Genomic DNA, 23,967 nt, shown 5'->3' with positions numbered 1-23,967 from the left:
TCTCCCACGGCTCGGTCAGCCGTGCAAACAATTTACCATCAAGGCCCTTGCGCTTGAGAATGCACTCGACGATGTTTGCACCTAGCGGTATTGTTTGCCTCCTTGCCGCTCGCTTCCTTTCAGTCCAGTATTTTGGCCATGCCCAACGCGTTTCGAGGCAAACACGTCTCTTAGTCATGGGCTGCTCCACAGAGGCACAAAAGATATCACCTGTTTTAGCATTCACCTTTTATTGAAATAAATCGCCCCCAGTGGGCGTGGCTTACAATGAAGCCGATTTGCATGATGGTTATAGTAGTCCAACAGGTAAGTTTCAGTGCATGTCCTTTAGTAGGCTTTGTGCCCCTGTGTATTTTTCGAGCTTGAATTTGAATCCTATAGTAGGAAGGACATGTTGAAATGCGAGCTTAATTTAGCAGAAAACATCGTCCAGCTAACTATAACACCCCTAAAATCTACAGTTTTTTCAGTGAATTTCTAAGGTTTTTTAAATGCTAATTCCTAACTATGGGGACGATTAGGATTGCGGTTTTTCCGCATCCTCCGGGCTGGCCGAAGTGTCCGCCGGCCTGGAGGATGCGGAAAAACTGCTGCGGAGCCTTCAAAGACCCCCGCCAGATTAGGATGGCTGGGGGGTCAGGAAGACCGTCCGCTGTTTTTCCGCGGTGCCTGCCGCTTTGTGCATGCAAATGCACTGCTTTCATTTTTAACATTGCGGCGGGTGCTGCTTCAAGCAGCACCCGCCGCAATGTTAAAAATACAGGATGTGACCGCCAGGGTGGCGGTCACATCCTAATTTGCACGGAGAGACCGCCGCTGCCCCTGCGGACGGTCCCTCCTACTCTGGGGTGGCGGACATCCGCCATCCTAATCGGCCCCTATATCAGGCCTGAAACCTATGGTTTTTTCAGTGAATTTCAAAGGTTTTTTAAATGCTAATTCTTAACTATATCAGGCCTGACGCCTATGATTTTTTTCAGTGAATTTGCAAGGTTTTTTAAATGCTAATTCCTAATTATGATGTGTGTGAAACCTATGGTTTTTCTGTGAATTTCTAAGGTTTTTTCAATGCTAATTCCTAACTATAACGTGTCTGAAATCTATGTTTTTTCAGTGATTTTACAAAGTTTTTTAAGTGCTAATTCCTAAATATAACGTGTGTGAAACCTATGGTTTTTTCAGTGAATTTCCAAGGTTTTTAAAATGCTAATTTCTGTATCAATTTTTATATTTTTTATATATTTATTTTCCAACAAACTGCCTTTGTATATTGTAATACATTTACTGTTTCCTGTAATATGCAACGGCACAGCTAGTTTTTATGATTTGGATAAAGTTAAACAGTATAGTCTACATCTTCAATCAAAATATAAACAGTCAAATTTGTCAATTAATTATTTTTTTCATGGTGCGCGCAACGTGCGCGCACCTCGTGATCTTTTTTTTAAATGGTTTTTTTGCCCTTCTGGGTCCTTCAGAGACCCCCTGAGAAGGCCTAGGGGGTCAGGGAGTCTCTACCCTGCCTCCTTTTCATGTTCTCCACTATTGTATTTTACTCAGTTCTGGCTCGAGGGTGCGAAAGTGCAAAAATGTTTTGCCCTTCGGGGTCCTTCAGGGACCCCATGAGAAGGCCTAGGGGGTCTGGGAGTCTCTTCCCTGCCTCCTTTTCACGTTTTTAAAAGCTTTTACGAAAATCTGGTAAAACGTCAATTATATGCGACGGTCGCACAACGTGCACGCATGCGTGCGTACACGTTGCGCGCATGTAAAATCATGTGACATGAAAGCAACACTTTTGATTGGTTTATAGTAGTTTCTTTTCCAGAATCTTGAAAAACCCTACCCACTTCCCTCACTATCTCTTTTGGTTTCCTGAGAGAAGGATCTCTGCTTTATTCCAGCTTTTTCATATCAAAATGGCAGAACAGCAGCCACAGGATTCTTTTGAGTTTGTGTGTGAGTAACTCTATAGATGAGTGTCCGTGTGTAATAAGATGTATAGGTGTATGAGTACATATGATGAGTGAGTATATGTATGAGTGCCCATATAGAATTGTTAGTGAATGACTGGATGTGTTTGTAGATTTTGGAATTACTGAATAGGTTGTTCTAACTGGAATTGGTATCTCCATTTTTTGGAAAATTTTAGTTTCTACTTTTGAATGTGTATATCAAGGGTTATATTACGCTGAGAGGAGGTCTGCCACTCTTTCACAAGGATGATGTAATCAGTGATGTCATTTGAGATGTCATCAGTGATGTCATCAGTGATGTCACTGACCATGTCATGAATGATGTAATATATGACATCATCAGCAGTGGATTGAGGGCGCGCAAGTTATAGTGAGTACAACTAACTAACGGGGGAATTTCAAAGGTTTTTAAAATGGTAATTCCTAACTATAACGTGGCTGAAACCTATGTTTTTTCAGTGAATTTCAATAGTTTTGTAAATGATAATCTTTAAATGTATTAATTGTTATATTGTTTATACTGATTTACTATATTATTTTAAATTATTTATTTTTAGATATTTTATTTTTTAAATTACATTACATATTTTTAATATAAATTGAAAAACATTTTTTTTACACCTCTCTGCAACGCAGCCCCCTGACACATTTGCAGAGGGGGACCTAAATCCCCTTGCATACTGGTGGTCCCTGGGGGCCAACTAGCCCACCAGGAACCTCCAGTATTCCCCAGGGGGCTGCATTGCAGAGAGGTGTAATGAGGCTACACCCTTTTTACACCTCTCTGCAGCGCAGCCCCCGGGCGCGTTTGCAGAGGGGGAACTAATTCCCCTTGCATACTGGGGGTCCCTGGGGGCCAACTAGCCCACCAGGAGCCTCCAGTATGCACCAGGGGGCTGCGTTGCTTTGCCCCGGGGGGCGGTGGTCCCCGGGGCAATGTGGGGGGGGATTGGGCCCCCCCCACACTTCTTTATCACTATGCCCCCACGATTTGGTCCCCCCGGGGGGTAATTTTAAAAAAACAGACTGTGTTTTAAAAAAACATTTTTTGAGCTTTGGGGGTCCTCGTGGGACCACCGGGAAGGCCTAGGGGGTCAGGGTGTTTCTACCCTACCCCCTTTTTGTGTTCTACACGTTTGTTTTTCTGATTTCTTGTGCCTCGGTCTACCGAGCACCTCGAGAATGTCTAGGAATTTGGGCACATGTCAGTAGTACCTTTCAGATGGTACACGTTGTATTTTGCATAACCATTAGCCCATAAAGAATGCATTGTATATATTTTAGATGTATGTACTTCTCTCTGTGGACTCTTCTCTAATATAGCTTTTTTATTCTTTCTTTCTCTCACTCACAGGAGGAAAGGAAGGGACTATGTCTCAGGCCTGCGGCATCCTGTTCCCTGACCTTTTCTTCGTAATTCTTCCATCCATTTCTCCTCAAAACGATAAGAATTTTATAAAAGGACTGTATATTTCATACCTGCACTTCACTTTTAGTTTACTTATTTTGTTTATTGATTTACATAGTTAGCTGGACATTTCACTTATACAAAACCATAGAAATTCCTCTGTTATAGTTAGTTGTGCTAACTGTAACACACGCGCCCGCAATGCACTGCTGCTGATGTCACATATTACATCATTCTTTTTAAAAAAAATTAAAAAAAATTGGGGGAATTGCGCACCCAAAGCGTACCTACTGCAGCGGGTCCACGTATTCTAGCTGCAGTTATGGAAAAGTCGTGAAGAATCCGCGTATGGTGAGCGACGAGTGCGTGTTTTTTTTCAAATACGTCATATACGTGCAATGTTACATGGTGTGAGCGACTGGTATGCGACCTGTCCACGACTCCTGCTCCCGCGTATTAGCAAAACATGCGTATTACGGTACGTGACGCTTGCGCGGTGGCGGGCCCCACGTGACATCATATACGTGCTGGGGCGCGCTGGGTGCGCGACTCCCGTGAAACTTTTTATGTTCTAAAATGATACGTACGTGTCTTTAATGTACATATTATGGCAAAAGATTATCTAAGGTATTCATAAAAATAATATAGACCTACTACTAATAAACTTATTTTAAAATATATTTTCGCAAAGTCGCGTCTGGTGCGCACTTCATGATCACACATTGCGTGGATCCCATGTGACCTAAAAAAAGAAAAGATTTGATTGGTTCATAACATTTCCCACTGTAACTATTGAAGGACCCCACCAATTTTAATTATTCTGTTTGGAGCAGTTGATGAGAGACATCTCTTCTTCTTCCAGAGCTGGTTTTGGAATTTTTTTGGTGTTTTTAAAAAATTGCATTAGAGAAATGGCTTCTGGTTTGCAAGCTCCTCATCATTCTTCAGATGAAGATATATTGGAGGAAGATCCACCCAAGCAGAGGCCTGAATCAGTGATATAGAAATTTTTCACCTTTCCTGCTGGAGAAAAAAAGGTCAACGCAAGAAAAGTCACATGCTTGCTGTGAGACAGGATCCTATCGCGAGGCAGTGACAAGAAACACTCCTGTGGAACAGCGAGTATGTATAAACATCTGCAGACCATTCACCCGAAGAACCTGGCACGAGAAGAAATGAGGAGTGCAGCAAAAAATCCACCACCAGGCATTGCTAGCACCTCCGGAGCGTTCACTTCAACACCACCAGTAGACATTCGCCCAGAATTTGCTTTTCTGCAGCAGCACTGCACTAAGTGCAAAACCACCATCTGTGGTGTACAGTCAGTGGACGCTATTTGTGCAGCTCAACAGAACCAAAAATGCTAATTTGTTTATTTTTTTTTGTTTTTTGGAATGATGTTGAATTCCAAAAGCTAACTGTTTACTTAGTTCCTTTTTTGTTCAATTTTTAAAAAAACACCAAAGAAAGTACAAAATTGTTAAAAAACTACAAAAAATAGAAAACAGAAACCAGAAGAAAAAAAAAGTTCAGAACTACATTATCTGGTTTAAAAAAAGGATTATAATTGCATGGTAATGTCTGAAAGTTTGGTTGAATGTATGTGTAGAGCATGATTGACTGAAAGAATGTATTAGTACTGTATGGTGCATTTATAGTGGCAGATCTATGAGGAAGTGCTGCAGCATGACACTGCAAGTCCTTTAGCTGCAACGCGCTGCGGCACTTCTGAAGCACAGGGATGTGACATATTTACATGAATATTCTGTCACAATTCTGTGCTCCCTCTGCACTAGCACACAAACTGCAGCCGTGCAGTGACGCAGGCACCCTTGCACCATGGTGCAAGGATATCTGTGTCGTGTGGAGATTGTTTTTGTGCAGGAAGGGACTACCACAATGTGTGCTGTGGAATGCAGCATGCATTGAAAGAGGAAAACACGAGGAGAAATGAAAAAAATTCTCCTTGTTGTGCCTCGCTACACCACCTCTAGGGTGGCACACCATTCACAAGTATCTACAGATTTACACTTTCTCATAAGTCGTGAGATGTGTTATTCCATGGGTGTTGTGTGGGAACAGACAGAGCAACACCCATGGAACGGCCCTTCAACGCAAAGTGCTGTGTTTGAATGGGTTGTATTTTCAAGGAGAGGAAAAGCCACACAGGGTGGCTTTTCCTCTCCTTGTAAATATGGAGGAGTCCCTAGCACCATCACTGCATTACAAAAAGTGACGTACTGGTGGTACAGGGGGCTTGTGAATCTGCCCAATAAGTGCTTAGGTATTGGCAGAATGATACAATAAGAACATAGTGCTGGATGGCTGATTGATAAACTACATGAGACTGACAGGAGGTATCCTAGACTGCATGAGTACTACTTCAGTATTTAGTGGAGTGTACCAATACTGTGTATCTGCCTAGAGGTTTGTAGGGATTTGCACAGAATATTGTACGTGTACTTATGTTGGTGCCTTGGTCATTCATTAAGAACATCACTAGTAACTAGAATGATAACTGTGCTGCAAATAGAGTGCTCAGTTAATTTATAAGTGCTTAGGTATTGTCTCAATGCCTGAGTCATTCTGCAAGTGTATAGACAGTGACTGGGTTCCTAGAGTGCTAGTAGTTGACAGCAGGATACGTTTATAAGCACTTATGTTTCAGCAGAGTGATTAGATAAGGACATGCTTCTGTCAGGCTGATTGAATGAGTGGACAGAGCTGTTTTAGAGCCATAAAACAGGTCAGCAGAGCTGCTTTAGAGCCAGAGAACCAGGTCAGCAGAGCTGCTGTAGAGCCAGAGACCCAGGTCAGCAGAGCTGATGTAGAGCCAGAAAAACCAGGTCAGCAGAGCTGCTTTAAAACCAGAGTACCAGGTCAGCAGAGCCGTTGTAGAGCCAGAGAACCAGGCCAGCAGAGCTGCTCTAGATCTTAAGAAGCAGGTCAGCAGAGCTGCTCTAGAACCAGAAACCCAGGTCAGCAGAGCTGCTCTAGAGGCCGAGAACCAGGTCAGCAGAGCTGCTGTAGAGCCAGAGAAACCAGGTCAGCAGAGTTGCTTTAGAGGGAGAGAACCAGGTCAACAGTACTGCTTTAGAGCCAGAGTACCAGATCAGCAGAGCTCTTTAGGGGAGAGAACCAGGCCAGCAGAGCTGCTTTAGAGCCAGAGAACCAGGTAAGCATAGCTGCTCTAGACCCAGAGAACCAGATCAGCAGAGCTGCTTTAGAGCTATAGAACCAGGTAATCAGAGCTGCTTTAGAGCCAAAGAACCAGGTCAGCAGAGCTGCTCTAGAGGCAGAGAATCAGGTCAGCTGAGCTGCTTTAGAGGGAGAAAACCAAGTCAGCAGAGCTGCTCTAGAGCCAGTGAAACCAGGTCAGCATAGCTTCTTTGGAGGGAGAGAACCAGATCAGCAGAGCTGCTTTAGAGCCAGTGAACCAGATCAGCAGAGCTGCTTTAGAGCCATAGAACCAGGTCAGCAGAGCTGCTCTACAGGCAAAGAACCAGTTCAGCAGAGTTCTTTAGGGGGAGAGAACCAGGTCAGCAGAACTGCTTTAGATCCAGAGAACCAGGTCAGCAGAGCTGTTGTAGAGCCAGAGAACCAGGTCAGCAGAGCTGCTCTAGAGGCCAGGAACCAGGTCAGCAGAGCTGCTGTAGAGCCAGAGAAACCAGGTCAGCAGAGTTGCTTTAGAGGGAGAGAACCAGGTCAGCAGTACTGCTTTAGAGCCAGAGTACCAGATCAGCAGAGCTCTTTAGGGGGAGAGAACCAGGCCAGCAGAGCTGCTTTAGAGCCAGAGAACCAGGTAAGCATAGCTGCTCTAGAGCCAGAGAACCAGATCAGCAGAGCTGCTTTAGAGCTATAGAACCAGGTCATCAGAGCTGCTTTAGAGCCAGAGAAACCAGGTCAGCAGATCTGCTTTAGAGGGAGAGAACCAGGTCAGCAGAGCTGCTCTAGAGGCAGAGAACCAGGTCAGCAGAGCTGCTTTAGAGGGAGGGAACCAGGTCAGCAGAGCTGCTTTAGAGCCAGAGAACGAGGTCAGCAGAGCTGCTCTAGAGCCAGAAAACCCAGGTTAGCAGCGATGCTTTAGAGGGAGAGAACAAGGTCAGAATACCTGCTTTAGATCCAGAGAACCAGGTCAGCAGAGCTGCTATAGAGCCAGAGAACCAGGTCAGCAGAGCTACTTTAAAGCCATAGAACTAGGTCAGCAGAGCTGCTCTAGAGGCAGAGAACCAGGTCGGCAGAGCTGATTTAGAGGGAGAGAACCAGGTCAGCAGAGCTGCTTTAGAGCCAGAGAACCAGGTCAGCAGAGCTGCTTTAGAGGGAGAGAACCAGGTCAGAAGACCTGCTTTAGAGCCAGAGAACCAGGTCAGCAGAGCTGCTCTAGAGCCAGACATCCAGGTCAGCGGAGCTGCTTTAGAGCAATAGAACCAGGTCAGCAGAGCTGCTCTAGAGGCAGAGAACTAGGTTGGCAGAGTTGATTTAGAGGGAGAGAACCAGGTCACCAGAGCTGCTCTAGAGCCTAAGAAACAGGTCAGCAGAGCTGCTCTAGAGCCAGAGAACCAAGTCAGCAGAGCTGCTGTAGAGCCAGAGAAACCAGGTCAGTAGAGCTGCTGTAGAGCCAGAGAAACCAGGTCAGCATAGCTGCTTTGGAGGGAGAGAACCAGGCCAGCAGAGCTGCTTTAGAGCCAGAGAACCAGGTCAGCAGAGCTGCTTTAGAGCCAGAGAACCAGGTCAGCAGAGCTGCTCTAGAGCCAGAGAGCCAAGTCAGCAGAGCTTCTCTAGAGCCATACAACCAGATCAGCAGAGCACCTTTAGAGCCAGAGAACCAGGTCAGCAGAGCTGCTCTAGAGCCTAAGAACCAGGTCAGCAGATCTGCTCTAGAGCCAGAGAATCAGGTCAGCAGACCTGCTGTAGAGCCAGAGAAACCAGGTCAGTAGAGCTGATATAGAGAGAGAAAACCGGGTCTGCAGAGCTGCTTTAGAGCCAGAGAACCAGGTCAGCAGAGCCGTTGTGGAACTAGAGAACCTGATCAGCAGAGCTGCTCTATAGCCTAATAACTAGGTCAGCGGAGCTGCTCTAGAGCCAGAGAACCAGGTAAGCAGACCTGCTGTAGAGCCAGAGAAACCAGGTCAGCAGAGCTGCTTTAGAGGGAGAGAACCAGGTCAGCAGAGCTGCTTTCGAGCCAGATAACCAGGTCAGCAGAGCTGCTTTAGAGCCAGAGAACGAGGTCAGCAGAGCTGCTCTAGCTAAAACTGACTGACTGACACTGACTGACTGACATTGACTGACACTGATTGACTGACACTGATTGACACTTATTGATTGACACTGACTGACTGGCACTGACTGACTGACACTGACTGACACTGATTGACTGACACTGACTGACTGACACTGACTGACACTGATTGACTGACACTGACTGACACTGATAGACTGACGCTGACTGACTGACTGACACTGACTGACACTGACACTGAGTGACATTGAATGACACTGAGTGCTGACACTGACTGACACTGACTGACTACTCTACTACTCTACTACTCACTCTCTACTACTCTCTCTCTACTACTCACTCTCTACTACTCACTCTCTACTTCTCTCTACTACTCATTCTCTTCTACTCACTCTCTACTACTCAGTCTACTACTCTGTACTCCTCTCTACCACTCACTCTCTACTACTCTACTACTCACTCTCTACTACTCTCTATTATTCTCTCTCTACTACCCACTCTCTACTACTCACTCTACTACTCTCTACTATTCACTCTCTACTACTCTCTCTCTACTACTCGCTCTCTACTATTCTCTCTCTACTACTACCTCTCTCCTACTCACTCTCTACTACTCACTCTCTACTACTCGCTCTCTACTACTCTCTATTACTCACTCTCTACTGCTCTCTCTCTACTACTCGATTTCCACTACTCTCTACTACTCACTCTCTACTACTCACTCTCTACTACTCTACTACTCTCTCTACTACTCACTCTCTACTACTCACTCTCTACTACTCCACTCCTCTCAACTCCTCTCTCTATTACTCACTCTCTAATACACTCTACTGCTCACTCTACTACTCTCTACCACTCACTCTCTACTACTCTACTGCTCACTCTCTACTACTACTCTCTACTACTCTCTACTACTCACTCTCCACTACTCTCTCTCTCTACTACTCACTCTCTGCTATTCTCTACTACTCACTCTCTACTACTCGCTCTCTACTACTCGCTCTCTACTGCTCTCTACTACTCACTCTCCACTACTCACTCTCTACTACTCTACTACTCTCTACTAATCTCTCTACTACTCACTCTCGGCTACTCTACTACTCACTCTCTTCTACAAACTCTCTACTACTTGCTCTCTACTATTCGCTCTCTACTACTCTCTACTACTCACTCCCTACTACTCTGTACTACTCGCTCTACTACTCACTCTCTACTACTCTCTACTACTCACTCTGTACTACTCCTCTACTCTCTACTACTCACTCTCTACTACTCTCTCTACTACTCACTCTCTACTACTCACTCTCTACTACTCTCTACTACTCACTCTCTACTACTCTCTCACTCTACTACTCACTCTCGACTACTCACTCTCTACTACTCTCTACTACTTACTTTCTACTACTCTGCTGCTGGTATTCAAAGTGCATGTTTCAGTCTACATGTTAGAATTCTTTAATGAAAAAGAAGAGGATTTGAGAAGTCAAAATGTGCCCTAATTTGTCTTTCTGCAGCACTAATCATCATTTCTATGGCAAAATGAAGCCCCTCATTTTGTTCCTTTGCAAATTAAATGTTGTAAGTGTTACCACTTTATTCCAATCATGATGGCTTCAGGTGTTCCATACTTTTGTCATAAGTAACACTGTTAGCGCTCTAGTTGTTCTTTAGAACACTCTGGGACATTCTGTCAACGGGCTATATTCGAGCTACATCTGGGTTATATGTGTGCTACATTTGTGCTCTTTTGTCTCTGGTGGCCATCTTGGGAGACTTATTTGTTATGAAGTTTCCTAATTTCCTCATTTACTACAGTCTCCTCAGTAGGAAATACTTTCAGTTTTTTACTATGGTTCCATCAAGAAGGCAGAATGAAGGCAGAATCAGAATTATTATTAGATCACTGTAGTTAAGCTACTGCTCTCCAGGGAAGTCTGCTGCTGGTATTCAAAGTGCATGTTTCAGTCTGCATGTTAAACATTTTTAATGAAATAGAAGAGGATTTGAGAAGTCAAAATGTGCCCTAATTTTTCTTTCTGCAGCACTAATCATAATTTCATCACATAATTTTTGGGAGGCTACCACTTTATTTTCCATACATATAGGGGGGAGAGGTTATTGATAATTTTTAAGAGTACTTTAGTACTATTCGGCGCCTGTATAATAGAGCTGACATAGAGAGCTGCCTTGGCCCTGAAGATTTCCTCTTTGTATTGCAGTTGTATCCGTCTAAGATCTTTTTTTGTCATCCTCATCATAGTCTTTTCTCCATTTTCGTTCTGCCTTCTTACGGCGCGCACGGAGCTGTTTGAGCTCCTCATTGAACCAGGGAGCCGACATTTTGCTTCTGTTTTTTATATCCTTTATGGGGATTATCTGGTCCAGGATGTCATCTATGTGTTTTGTAAACACATTATAGTTTTCTTCTACGGTCAACGTAGGTTCAAAGTGGGTAACATCCAGGTCAGATATTGAAGTCCCAGATTTAGTTAGTTTAGCCCTTCCCTGCCCTTCCTATAAGACCTTTGCTGACCAGCACTATCCCTGAGGTTTTCCAGCCTAATTCTAAAATGGATAAGATAATGGTCAGACCAGGTCTGAGGTGCTATATTTAGTATCCTAGTAGTTGACTGATTGGAGAATAGCAAGTCTAGGATATGACCCCCCCGATGTGTAGAACCTTCCACCAATTGGGAAAGATTCAAGTTTGCACATGTTTGCCTCAAGTCACGTAGATGGCTATTAACATTCCCATCTTCCCAGAGATTGAAGTCTCCTAAGATGATCATGTTGGAGTGTGTCAGTGCCAGATTGGTGATGGATTCAAGGAAATTTTGATAGTGTACGGTCCCATCTGGGGACACCATGAATTCTGAATGTTTGCACTCTAGTTGCTCATTAGATCACTGTAGTAAAGCTACTGCTCACCAGGGAAGTCTGCTACTGGTATTGAAAGTACATGTTTCAGTCTGCATGCCAGAATATTTTTAATGAAATAGAAGAGGATTTGAGAAGTCTCTCTAAATGTGCCCTAATTTTTCTTTCTGCAGCCCTAATAATACTTTCTATGGCAAAATGTGTTAATTTTGTTCCTTTTAAAATTAATGGTTTTAAGAGGTACCACTTTATTCCAATCAAGAGGGCTTCAGATGTGCTATACTTTTGGCATAAGTCATAAGGCTGTTAGCACTCTAGTTGTTCTTTTGAACACTCTGGGAAGCTGCAGTAGAACACTAAGGAATCAACTGACAGTCTCTGTCCTTGTTGGATGTACATGTTTTACTGAGAATGTCGGACTTCATTCTCACATAACTGAGAAAGATACTGTGAATTTACAGAAAATATGCTCTCAGTTTAGCTTATAGATCACCTTCCAAACCTCTGTGGGAAAAGCATGAGAAAATAGTTTTCTCTCAAACATGATTCATGATATCCCAGCAGAAGGCTTTTTCATATGGTAAAATCACTTTAGAACACACCACAATTCCTAAAATGAGTATGGTACCATCAACAAAGGATTTATAATATAACTAAAGTCTTAAAACCTTCTTTTAACTGTAATGCTTTTTAATGAGGTGCTATCATGTATATTGGTCCCAAGATGGCTGCCAACACTTCTTGGATGAAGTGCTGACAGCCAATCAGATCTCACGATGAGATGTGTCATTAGACTCCACCCAGATATATATGTATTTTTTTCCTTTAATATCTAAAAAACTGTTGAACAGATTTACACCATTTAACCAAAAGGCATGAGTGTGATCCAAGTACTACCTCTTTGCCAAATTTGGTGTAGTAGGAATTCGAGCTGTAGCTGCGATTAAAGGTTCCTATGGAAAATTGCATGGGGAAAACATGTTTTGGGACCCCCCTTTTTTCGCGGTACCTGCTTGACGAATCGCCCCCAAACTTTCAGAATAGGAGCGGCCTGGAGTGCTTCACGGGTTTTGACATTTTCACAAAGAATCGTCAACTGGCGCCAAAGTTATTGTAAATAGAATGTTGCGGATTTCATATGGAAAATAGGTCCTAACAATAACTACCTACTGGTGACCGCCAGTAGGTAATATATATATATATATTCAAAAGAAAACACCTCCTCCGTCGTGAAGAAAAGGTAAGAGGCCACTTCGGGGAAACATGGAAACCCTTTATTTAAAACAGCACGAGCATGATGCATTTTGGCATGAAAGCCTTCCTCGGATGCTGCTATTGCTGCTACCCGGTATATGGCTCCTCCCTCGTCTTTAAGTGTCCAGCATTGCCCCCATTGGAGGGAGTATTTCGACCCCAGGTCACATGGATGCTCTCTCACTGCAGTCCAACATAGACTACAGTACCCAGAAAGCACTGTTGCGGACTGAGTGCTGCATGGGGAAGGCAATAATATTCAGGGAAAAGACGTGGTATTTAAATGGAAAGTCCCGGTTTAAAATGATGTTTTCAGGCTTCCTCGGGTCCCCTTGACGTTCCAGCCCCTGGTGCAGACTATCGTCGGGCTGCAAGTCGAAAATACAGTGATTTCGACTCCTTGTGAAGTCACAAGCTGTGCCTGGCAGCAGTCCCTGGCTTTGTCTGCAGTCGAGTCGGGCAGGAGTTAATCCAATATCTTGGAGGAAAAGAAAGCACGCTGCTGCCGCTGGTGCCAGCATTAGTCCCACCACTTGAAAGAACGGGGCCTCTTTATGTACCACTGGCAGGCACTCATTAGTAGATCCAAAAGAAAACACCTCCTCCGTCGTGAAGAAAAGGTAAGAGGCCACTTCGGGGAAAGATGGAAACCCTTTATTTAAAACAGCACAAGCATGATGCATTTCGGCATGAAAGCCTTCCTCAGATGCTGCTGTTGCTGCTACCAGGTTTATGGCTCCTCCCTCGTCTTTAAGTGTCCTGCATAGCCCCCATTGGAGGGAGCATTTCGACCCCAGGTCACATGGATGCTCTCTCACTGCAGTCCAATATATATATTCAATGAAAAAACCATAGGTTTGAGACCATATATAGTTAGGTGAATATTTTAATCATACAAAACCAATGAAATTCCCATATATAGTTAGTTGCACTAACTATATATTTCGCGCACCCGCAATCCACTGCTGATGATGTCACATATTACATCATTCATGACATGGTCAGTGACATCACTGATGACATCACTGATGACATCTCAAATGACATCACTGATGACATCTCAAATGACATCACTGATGACATCGATGATATCTCAAATGACATCACTGAGGACATCACTGATCACATCTCATTTGGCATCATTGATCACATCACTGATGACATCATTCATGTGCTAATACGATGAACCTCTTCAGACTCTAATATAACCTTAGATACACTCAGTGTATACAGACACTCACACACTCATCCATGGAGTTACTCACACACCTAGTCAGTCATGCAAAGAATCAATCTCACCTCCATTTCCTCAACTATACAGTTATACACACCTTACTTATTCAAACATATACTAACACATATTTACTCTCTTATACAATCCCTGATACAAGTTCACAATGATCCATACAGCCACTCACACATTCACTGGCTCTCGTGCACAGTTATTTATATATGCCAACTCTCACATGTACTGTGTTTTACATATGTACTTACTATGACATGTAACATTGAGATATCCATTCACTCATCAATACACTCATGCACATAGTCAACCGCCCATGTAGCTGTTTCCACATGCACTCTTTAACTCATACACCTAGTGAATCAACTGCTCACACATCTATGCACAGAGTCACACACCTCCCAGCCACCCCCACACACACTCAATCTCCAATACAAATACTTGGGCAACCAATCAATAACACATATAGCCTCTCGTATAGCTAATGATCAACACATGCAGCAGTTTACACCACAACAGACATACTGATGCACACATTCAGACAGTTTAGTCACTAACCCATGCATTTAGTACGACACATTTATTCATTCACTCATACAGTCAGTCACGCACCTACTAAATCCTTCATCCAGACACTTATACATCCACTCATTCTTCCATATGTAAAACATATTTGAACTTTACAGAAACACACAGTCACTGGATGATGTCATCAGTGATGTCATTTGAGATGTCATCAGTGATGTCATCAGTGATGTCATTTGAGATGTCATCAGTGATATCATCAGTGATGTCACTGACCATGTCATGAATGATGTAATATGTGACATCATCAGCAGTGGATTGCGGGTGCGCGAAATATATAGTTAGTGCAACTAACTATATATGGGAATTTCATTGGTTTTGTATGATTAAAATATTCACCTAACTATATATGGTCTCAAACCTATCTGTGAATATATATATATATATTACCCACTGGCGGTCGCCAGTAGGTAGTTATAGTTAGGACCTAGTTTCCATAGGAAATCCTCAACATTCTATTTGGATTAACTTTGGCCCTGGTGGATGAATCTTTGCGAATTTCTCAAAGAAGATGGCTCGGTCCGCTGCGCTCCTTCCCTGAAAGTTTGGGGGGGATTGGTGAAGTGGGGGCTGAGATAAAAGGGGGGTCCCAAAACGTGTTTTCTCCATGTTATTTTCCATAGGACGTTTAGACACGGCTATAGGTCGAACGGCTGAATGGATTTATAAGAAATTTGGCAAAACTGTAGAGTCCGGCTCGCAGATTACGCTTTTTTTGGAATGGTGTAAATCCGTTCAGTAGTTGCTGAGAAAATTAAAGTTAAAGTCAATTATATATCTATAAGCGCGGACGGGTGCGCGGACTCAAGCGGCTGCGCGCGAGCGGAATTTTTTTTTGTTGCGTCTGTTAACGTTCGATTCGAAGGAAATCAGGAAGTGTTGACCGCCATTTTGTCACTGCGAGTAAATATATTGTTCATTTCAAAGCGTTGGAACATGGAAAGGGGAGAAGGTAGAGATTGTTTTGCTGCGTAGGTTTTTTCAGGGTGTGCAGTAAGGTCCTTAAAGGCGAAAATATAATTTTTTTTTTTTTAAAGTTGCGGGGTGCGCGCACTCGGGCACGCACACCTATTTACAAGAGTGTGAAAATGGAGATAAATCAGAAGTTTGAGTGCTTTGATATAAGGTGGCTCTGAAAAGTGCCCTTGTGTTAATTGAGTTTTTTCTGCATTTATAAGTAAGTAGCGATGCAGAGCCGGATGTTGCAGAGGAAGATTCTGTTTCTGCCTTCCTTCTTACTTAGTTATGGTTTTTTCACTCCCACTAAAGGCTTTTAGTCTGTGGATGGAAACCATGAACCTAGACTCACCTATGAAAATTATACTATTGATGCTTGACTGAGGCCAAGGAGATCAGAGTGCATGTGTGTGTAAGGTGATGTACCTCTGGGGAGATGATGTTACGTTTAAACGTAGCCCCTGAGTGCTTAGTTCGGTTCTGTTCTCTGTCACTGTTGTTGATTTAGAGCCCCAAATACAAAGGCTTGTTGTTGCTTGTGAATCCCCAAGTGTATATTTGCTCATACTGATCCATAACGCCCCGGCGTATCCATGTCGTAGGCCGCAAGAGTGGGCGAAACTCAGCTCGCCGAGCAAGACTTGGGGAGGGGGCAGGAGCCAAGAGGAAACAAGGAGGGGTTTTCATCATTTGGGACAAAAAATATTTCTAAACCAATGAAAAGTTTTATTAACAAGTCACATGACCTGTTATGCTTACGTTACGCGCTCTGCGCCGCGCCCCGGATTGCTTCCGGGAAGCTGCGCTTCGCGCCTCGCGCACCGGAGCACTTCCGGGTGCGCTAACGCGGCGTGTCATATGACGCATTATGCAACAACGCGATACATCGTTGGGGCTCCACCGGAACTGATTGAATTGGTAGTCTACAGTGTTTCTGGAAGTTTCAGACTGAAGCTGGCGTCAGCATGAGAGCACCCCGTGGCTACGTCGTGCCCATTCTGCGAGCAATCATGGCAGAAGCTCCCCACCGGAACTCTGCGGGAGTCGGGGGCCCCGGTGACTCTTGTAGAATCTTCAAGGCTGATGGGACGCTTTTGGGAATGGGGCCCATGCTGTAGCAGTCAAGCGTCCGAGTTCCAGGGTTGTCCAGAGCCATCCTTGCAGGCCAGGCCCAAGTCTGTGGAGCCGACCGCCATTTCCTGAGCTCCGTGGCAGCCGCCTGTCGCTGTACCGCAAGAGTGGGTGCAATTCAGCCGGATGGCGGGTGAGACGCTGTAATAGCAAGAGCAGGCGTAATTCAGCTGGCCGAGCGAGGCAATGTGCCACAGGAGCGGGCGCAACTCATCTTGTCGAGTGAAGCGCTGGGGTGCAGCTGAGAAACCTCCACCTGGGGAGGTGGGGGAGGCTCGTTCGCGCCACCTCTCCCTTCCAGTGCACCCCACGCCGTCTCCTGGTGCAGGTATATGTGATGGTTGGACCAGGGCACCGCAGGACGTGTCTTTAGGTCAAACCCTCAACTATGGCACCCAACATCCAGGACTTATGCCATTTGTGGAAGGCAGTGACATCGAAGCATCTCAGGGACCAAGCATATCCAGAGTCCTTCCTACAGCCTCTGCGTTCCTTCTTACCTAGTTATGGTTTTTTCACTCCCACTCCAGGCTTTTAGTCTGTGGATGGCAAACTATGAACCTACACTCACCTATGAAAATCTTACTATTGATGCTTGACTGAGGACAAGGAGATCAGTGAAGCGCTGGGGTGTAGCTGAGAAACCTCCACCTGGGGAGGTGGGGGAGGCTCGTTCGCGCCACCTCTCCCTTCCAGTGCACCCCACGCCGTCTCCTGGCGCAGGTATATGTGATGGTTGGACCAGGGCACCGCAGGACGTGTCTTTAGGGGTGTAGCTGAGAAACCTCCACCTGGGGAGGTGGGGGAGGCTCGTTCGCGCCGCCTCTCCCTTCCAGTGCACCCCACGCCGTCTCCTGGCGGAGGTATATGTGATGGTTGGACCAGGGCACCGCAGGACATGTCTTTAGGTCAAACCCTCAAGTATGGCACCGAACATCCAGGACTTATGCCATTTGTGGAAGGCAGTGACATCGAAGAATCTCAGGGACCAAGCATATCCAGAGTCCTCCCCGGGGTATTTGCACAACGGTCCTCCACCCCTAGGCCGCCAGCTATGCTACTTTGACAGGAACAGTGTCATGCATTTGGATCGATGTTGCAGCAGGCTGCCATGTAAATAGTTATTTAATGAAACGTTTTACCCTGTTACTTTGTTGGTGTGTTGTATATATTTATAATATTTGCATAGGGTTTGTCGTTATTTTGGGAGGGGTGGGCGGCGGAGCAAATTCACTGAAAAAACCATAGGTTATAGACCATATATATTTAGGAATTAGCATTTATAAAACCTTGAAAATTCACTGAAAAAACCATAGGTTATAGACCATATATAGTTAAATATCTCAAGTCCATCTCTGCACTCGATGGAGATACAGGTCATCGATCAGAAAATGTGCTGGCCACCTCTAATGGTAATAGCGTGGCCAGGGCTTTTGTCGATGCCTCTGTAAATTGCACAGGGTGCACTTGTTTGACATGCCGCACCATGGTATGTATGGAAAAGGAATATTTTTTTGTTGGATTTACTCTTGAGAGAAATGAGTCACATATCGTGCAGGTTACTTTTGGTGCATTTACTTTCTTTTGATCTTCAGGATAAGTGAAAAATTGCCAGATGAAAGATTCTTTTTTTCTTCTTAAAGGTAGTCGATCATTTTGTTCAGATTCGGAAGATGAATGAGATACGGTAGCCATTTCACCAAAGTCTTCCGAAAAATGTAGGACGTTGTTCTCTCTTGAGAGTACAAAAGATAGTGAGGGAAGTGGGTGGAGTGCTGCGTGTAAATTCCAGAATAGAAACTAGTAAGAACCAATTGGAAGTGTTGTTTTCATGTTGCAGCAGGCTGCCATGTAAATAGTTATTTAATAAAACGTTTTACCCTGTTACTTTGCTGGTGTGTTGTATTTATTTATAATATTTGCATAGGGTTTGTCGTTATTTTGGGCGGGGTGGGCGGCGGAGCCGAGCTATCTTTCAGCCATCATGGCGTCGAGCTCGGTTTCTCTCACTAGTTTCATATTTCTCATGAGGGGTTGTTCCTAATGTTTCTATTTTAGCGAGGTCAAAAAGAGATCGTATCAGTGGCCTACTGATTTTGCTCGATTCCTTTTGTTTTTTCTAACGATTTTTAAGTTAAAGTTTGCTAGCACGATACAGCGGCTAGTCCGCAATTTATTTATATGTCTTTTTTATTAGGGGTGGAGTCGGACGATCTACCTCTAATAAACGGTAAGTGTTCCTCTGAAGGAATGCGTCTTGAAAGTGGCTGACTGTAATGTATGATATTTCACTCAGTGACTTTCAGGCCCATGCTGTTTCAAAACTGTGCATGTGCTTGAAGCAGGCGTAGGTATTGACGCAGCATTGTGAATATAGTGCATTGGTGAGCCTTGCTGGAGCTGCATCACAGTTGCGATGCAACTCTAGCAATGTATTACTTTTTCAGCACAGATGTGTTAAGCATGTACGGTGTTTTTGTACCATGGTGCGCCACATTTCAAATGTGGCACACCATGGGTAACGGAGCACTAGCATACTGTGGTGCACATTAACTGGTGCATATCTGGGTATGAAGTAGTTAACATAAATCTGCCCCATAGGTTACAAATCCGCGTTTAGTAGACTGTTTGGCCTTTGTAGTTTTATGTTTTTTCTGTTATTCTATGTAGGTATGTAATATTGCAATATTTTTGTCACGAAAAAGAAGCCATGAGTATTGGGTTTGTGAAAGATTGCAAGATTTTTAAAATTAAAAAGCAACAACCATGGCATTGTTTAATATAGTATTGTAAATACTTATCTTTAACAATGATGAGACAGTAAAAAAAGGTTAACCTGATGTTTTAAAGTTATTCACAGGCTTCTTTAGAGGAAGTATTCTATATGATTGTAGCGTGGGTGTTTCACTTTTTTATAGGTAATAGAATGCATTCTGCAAGCATGTAGTACTCCTCCTGCTACAGCATAAATATTCTTCAGTGTTTATTTTTATTTCGTAAGTGGTATTGAGACCGACACAGAACTTCAATGGATCGGAGGGGCTGTTCCTGTGCATCTGGAGGACTGCCAAGCCGTTGCAGCAGTGGGAGTGAGGCCTCTTACAGGGGCGTAGCGCAGCTCCTTTTGATGTTCACAATTGCAGATAACAGGGTTGAGATGTCCGTGGAATTTATGGATGGTTAGTCACACTAGAGTGTGCGCGGCGCCCCTAGCACCTTATTACGACACACAGGGGAGCCGCGTTGCACAGTTTGAGAATCAGAGACTTAGGAGATAAACCTTCATAATAGGAAGGCTTCTAAGCGATAAAAATCGCCGGTGCTCTGCGTTAAAAATATCACTGCTATCGGTGGAATTTTCCACGGTGTTAGTGCTTCAACAGAAATGGGAACACATATCTGATAGAAAATCCTGTAACAATCTCAGTATTTCACATTATCGCGTGAAAAGAAAGTCTTTCGAAAGATGTTGAACGTTGTTCTCTTTTGAGAGTAGAAAAGATAGTGAGAGAAGTGGGTGGAGTGCTCCGTGTAAATTGCAGAATAGAAACTACTAAGAACCAATTGGAAGTGTTGTTTTCAAGTCACATGACTTCACATGCGCGTCTCAGGACGCGTACGCGGTGACAGTATCTGGTCACGTACGCCATTTGGAAGTAGCGGTCTAATTCAGCGAAGTTTCAATACGTGAAAAGGAGTAAATCCAAACACATCCGGATTTAATATATCTTCTGAGCTCGATTCAAGCATACAATTGTTAAAGTATAAAACCTTTTATATTTTTTTTAAAAATACCAAGGTGTGTACATTCGGTCACGCACGAAAGTTTAAAAAGACATTCGGCTCCATTTAATGAAAATTTTCATAATAATAAAAAAGAAGCCTAGGTTTAGTTTCTTTGACGTAGTATAAGTTCTTTGATTGGTCTATGAAGAAATTTAATAAGTTGCAATTGCAAAGTTTTCACGAAATATATAGGCGGGTGCGCGCACACGGTCGCGCACGAACGAAAGCCAAAAAAGCGGAGATAAACCCCCTTTATAATATGCTCCTGGAGCTCTTTTTGGTAGAATGAGTTAGTTCTGAAAAGAACTTTTTTTTTTTTTTTTTTTAAACAAGTGTTATGTTGTTTTTGATTTTTTTAACTTGCAACAACATTTTCATGTGTGACACAGGATCAAAATGAAATCAAGAAATTTATCTTTTCTCGGGGCATTTATGACTCTCAATTTTTAGTTTAGTAAGAATGAGGCTCTGCTCTCCGTACAGAAGAATTTCTCCACACTCGTTGCATTTCATGTGCACCTTTGCAAGATATGGTCTCAAGTCCATCACAGCACTCGATGGAGATACAGGTCGTCCACCAGAAGATGTGCTGGCCACCTCTGATGGTAATAGCGTGGCCAGGGCTCTTGTCGATGCCTGTGCAAATTCCACAGGGTGCACTTGTTTGACATGCCGCACCATGGTATGTATGGAAAAGGAATATTTTTTTCTTGGATTTCCTCTTGAGAGAACCGAATTGCATATCGTGCAGGTAACTTTTGGCGCATTTACTTTCTTTTGTTCTTCAGGATAAGTGAAAAATTGCCAAATAAAAGATTCCTTTTTTCTTTTTAAAGGTAGTCGCTCATTTCCTTCAGATTCGGAAGATGAATGCGGGGCGGCAGCCATTTCAGCAAAGTCTTCCAAAGGGTGTTGAACGTTGTTCTCTTTTGAGAGTAGAAAAGATAGTGAGAGAAGTGGGTGGAGTGCTCCGTGTAAATTGCAGAATAGAAACTACTAAGAACCAATTGGAAGTGTTGTTTTCAAGTCACATGACTTCACATGCGCGTCTCAGGACGTGTACGCGGTGATAGTATCTGGTCACGTACGCCATTTGGAAGTAGCGGTCTAATTCAGCGAAGTTTCAAAACGTGAAAAGGAGTAAATCCAAACATATCCGGATTTAATATATCTTCTGAGGTCGATTCAAGCATACAATTGTTAAAGTATAAAACCTTTTATATTTTTTTTTAAAATACCAAGGTGTGTACATTCGGTCACGCACGAAAGTTTAAAAAGACATTCGGCTCCATTTAATGAAAATTTTCATAATAATAAAAAAGAAGCCTAGGTTTAGTGTTTTTGACGTAGTATAAGTTCTTTGATGGGTCAATGAAGAAATTTAATAAGTTGCAATTGCAAAGTTTTCACGAAATATATAGGCGGGTGCGCGCACACGGTCGCGCACGAACGAAAGCCAAAAAAGCGGAGATAAACCCCCTTTATAATATGCTCCTGGAGCTCTTTTTGGTAGAATGAGTTAGTTCTGAAAAGAACTTTTTTTTTTTTTTTTTTTTAAAACAAGTGTTATGTTGTTTTTGATTTTTTTAACTTGCAACAACATTTTCATGTGTGACACAGGATCAAAATGAAATGAAGAAATGTATCTTTTCTCGGGGCATTTATGACTCTCAATTTTTAGTTTAGTAAGAATGAGGCTCTGCTCTCCATACAGAAGAATTTCTCCACACTCGTTGCATTTCATGTGCACCTTTGCAAGATATGGTCTCAAGTCCATCACAGCACTAGATGGAGATACAGGTCGTCCACCAGAAGATGTGCTGGCCACCTCTGATGGTAATAGCGTGGCCAGGGCTCTTGTCGATGCCTGTGCAAATTCCACAGGGTGCACTTGTTTGACATGCCGCACCATGGTATGTATGGAAAAGGAATATTTTTTTCTTGGATTTCCTCTTGAGAGAACCGAATTGCATATCGTGCAGGTAACTTTTGGCGCATTTACTTTCTTTTGTTCTTCAGGATAAGTGAAAATTTGCCAAATAAAAGATTCCTTTTTTCTTTTTAAAGGTAGTCGCTCATTTCCTTCAGATTCGGAAGATGAATGCGGGGCGGCAGCCATTTCAGCAAAGTCTTCCGAAGGGTGTTGAACGTTGTTCTCTTTTGGGGGTAGAAAAGATAGTGAGAGAAGTGGGTGGAGTGATCCGTGTAAATTGCAGAATAGAAACTACTAAGAACCAATTGGAAGTGTGGTTTTCAAGTCACATGACTTCACATGCGTGTCTCAGGACGTGTACGCGGTGATAGTACCTGGTCACGTACGCCATTTGGAAGTAGCGGTCTAATTCAGCGAAGTTTCAAAACGTGAAAAGGAGTAAATCCAAACATATCCGGATTTAATATATCTTCTGAGCTCGATTCAAGCATACAATTGTTAAAGTATAAAACCTTTTATTTTTTTTATAAAATACCAAGGTGTGTACATTTGGTCACGCACGAAAGTTTAAAAAGACATTCGGCTCCATTTAATGAAAATTTTCATAATATTAAAAAAGAAGCCTAGGTTTAGTCTCTTTGACGTATTATAAGTTCTTTGATGGGTCTATGAAGAAATTCAATAAGTTCAGATTGCAAAGTTTTCACGAAATATATAGGCGGGTGCGCGCAGTCGGTCGCGCACGAAAGCCTGGAAATGCGCTATCCATTTTATTGAGAACTGTTGCCGAGAGTGCGCACACCGGGTTGTGCACGAAAGTTTAGAAAGGCTATTTTTATTTACAGACAAATTTTAATGCGTTGAAAAAAAGGCAAGGTACAGACTTTCTAATTCTGTATCGCTTTACAAGGAGTCTCTATGCAACTTGAACAGTGAAGAAAACGGCTTGTTTCCGAAAAAAATATTGCCAGAACTTTATTGACAAAAGTATAGGTTGTATACACGAGATATTTCTGAATTAGCATTTTAAAAACCAATGAAATTCACTGAAAAAAACATAGGTTTTACACATGTTATAGTTAGGAAGTAGCATTTACAAAACCTATTTAATTCACTAAAAAAAACATAGGTTTTACACACGTTATAGTTAGGAAGTAGCATTTACAAAACCTATGAAATTCACTGAAAAAAACATAGGTTTTACATACGTTATAGTTAGGAAGTAGCATTTAAAAAACCTATGAAATTCATCGAAAAAACCATAGGTTTTACACCAGTGATAGTTACCAGGAAATTTTACTCGCATAAAACCATTGAAATTCCCACGTTATAGTTAGTTGGACTCACTATAACTTGCGCGTGCAATGCACTGCTGATGACGTCACATATTACATCACTCATGACGTGGTCAGTGACATCACTCATGACATCACTGATGACACCATCCAGTGAATGTGTGTCTTTCTGAAAAATAAATATTAGTGAGTAATGTTTAAATTTTTAAACATATGTATTAATGTTTCACTTTGTGTATAAGTGGCTGCATGGGTTGGTGAGTAGCTACATGTGTAGGTATATGGG

This window comes from Lissotriton helveticus, chromosome 8, assembly GCF_964261635.1.
Source record: "Lissotriton helveticus chromosome 8, aLisHel1.1, whole genome shotgun sequence".
In the NCBI taxonomy this organism is placed as follows: domain Eukaryota; kingdom Metazoa; phylum Chordata; class Amphibia; order Caudata; family Salamandridae; genus Lissotriton; species Lissotriton helveticus.
This window is presented reverse-complemented; position numbering follows the sequence as displayed.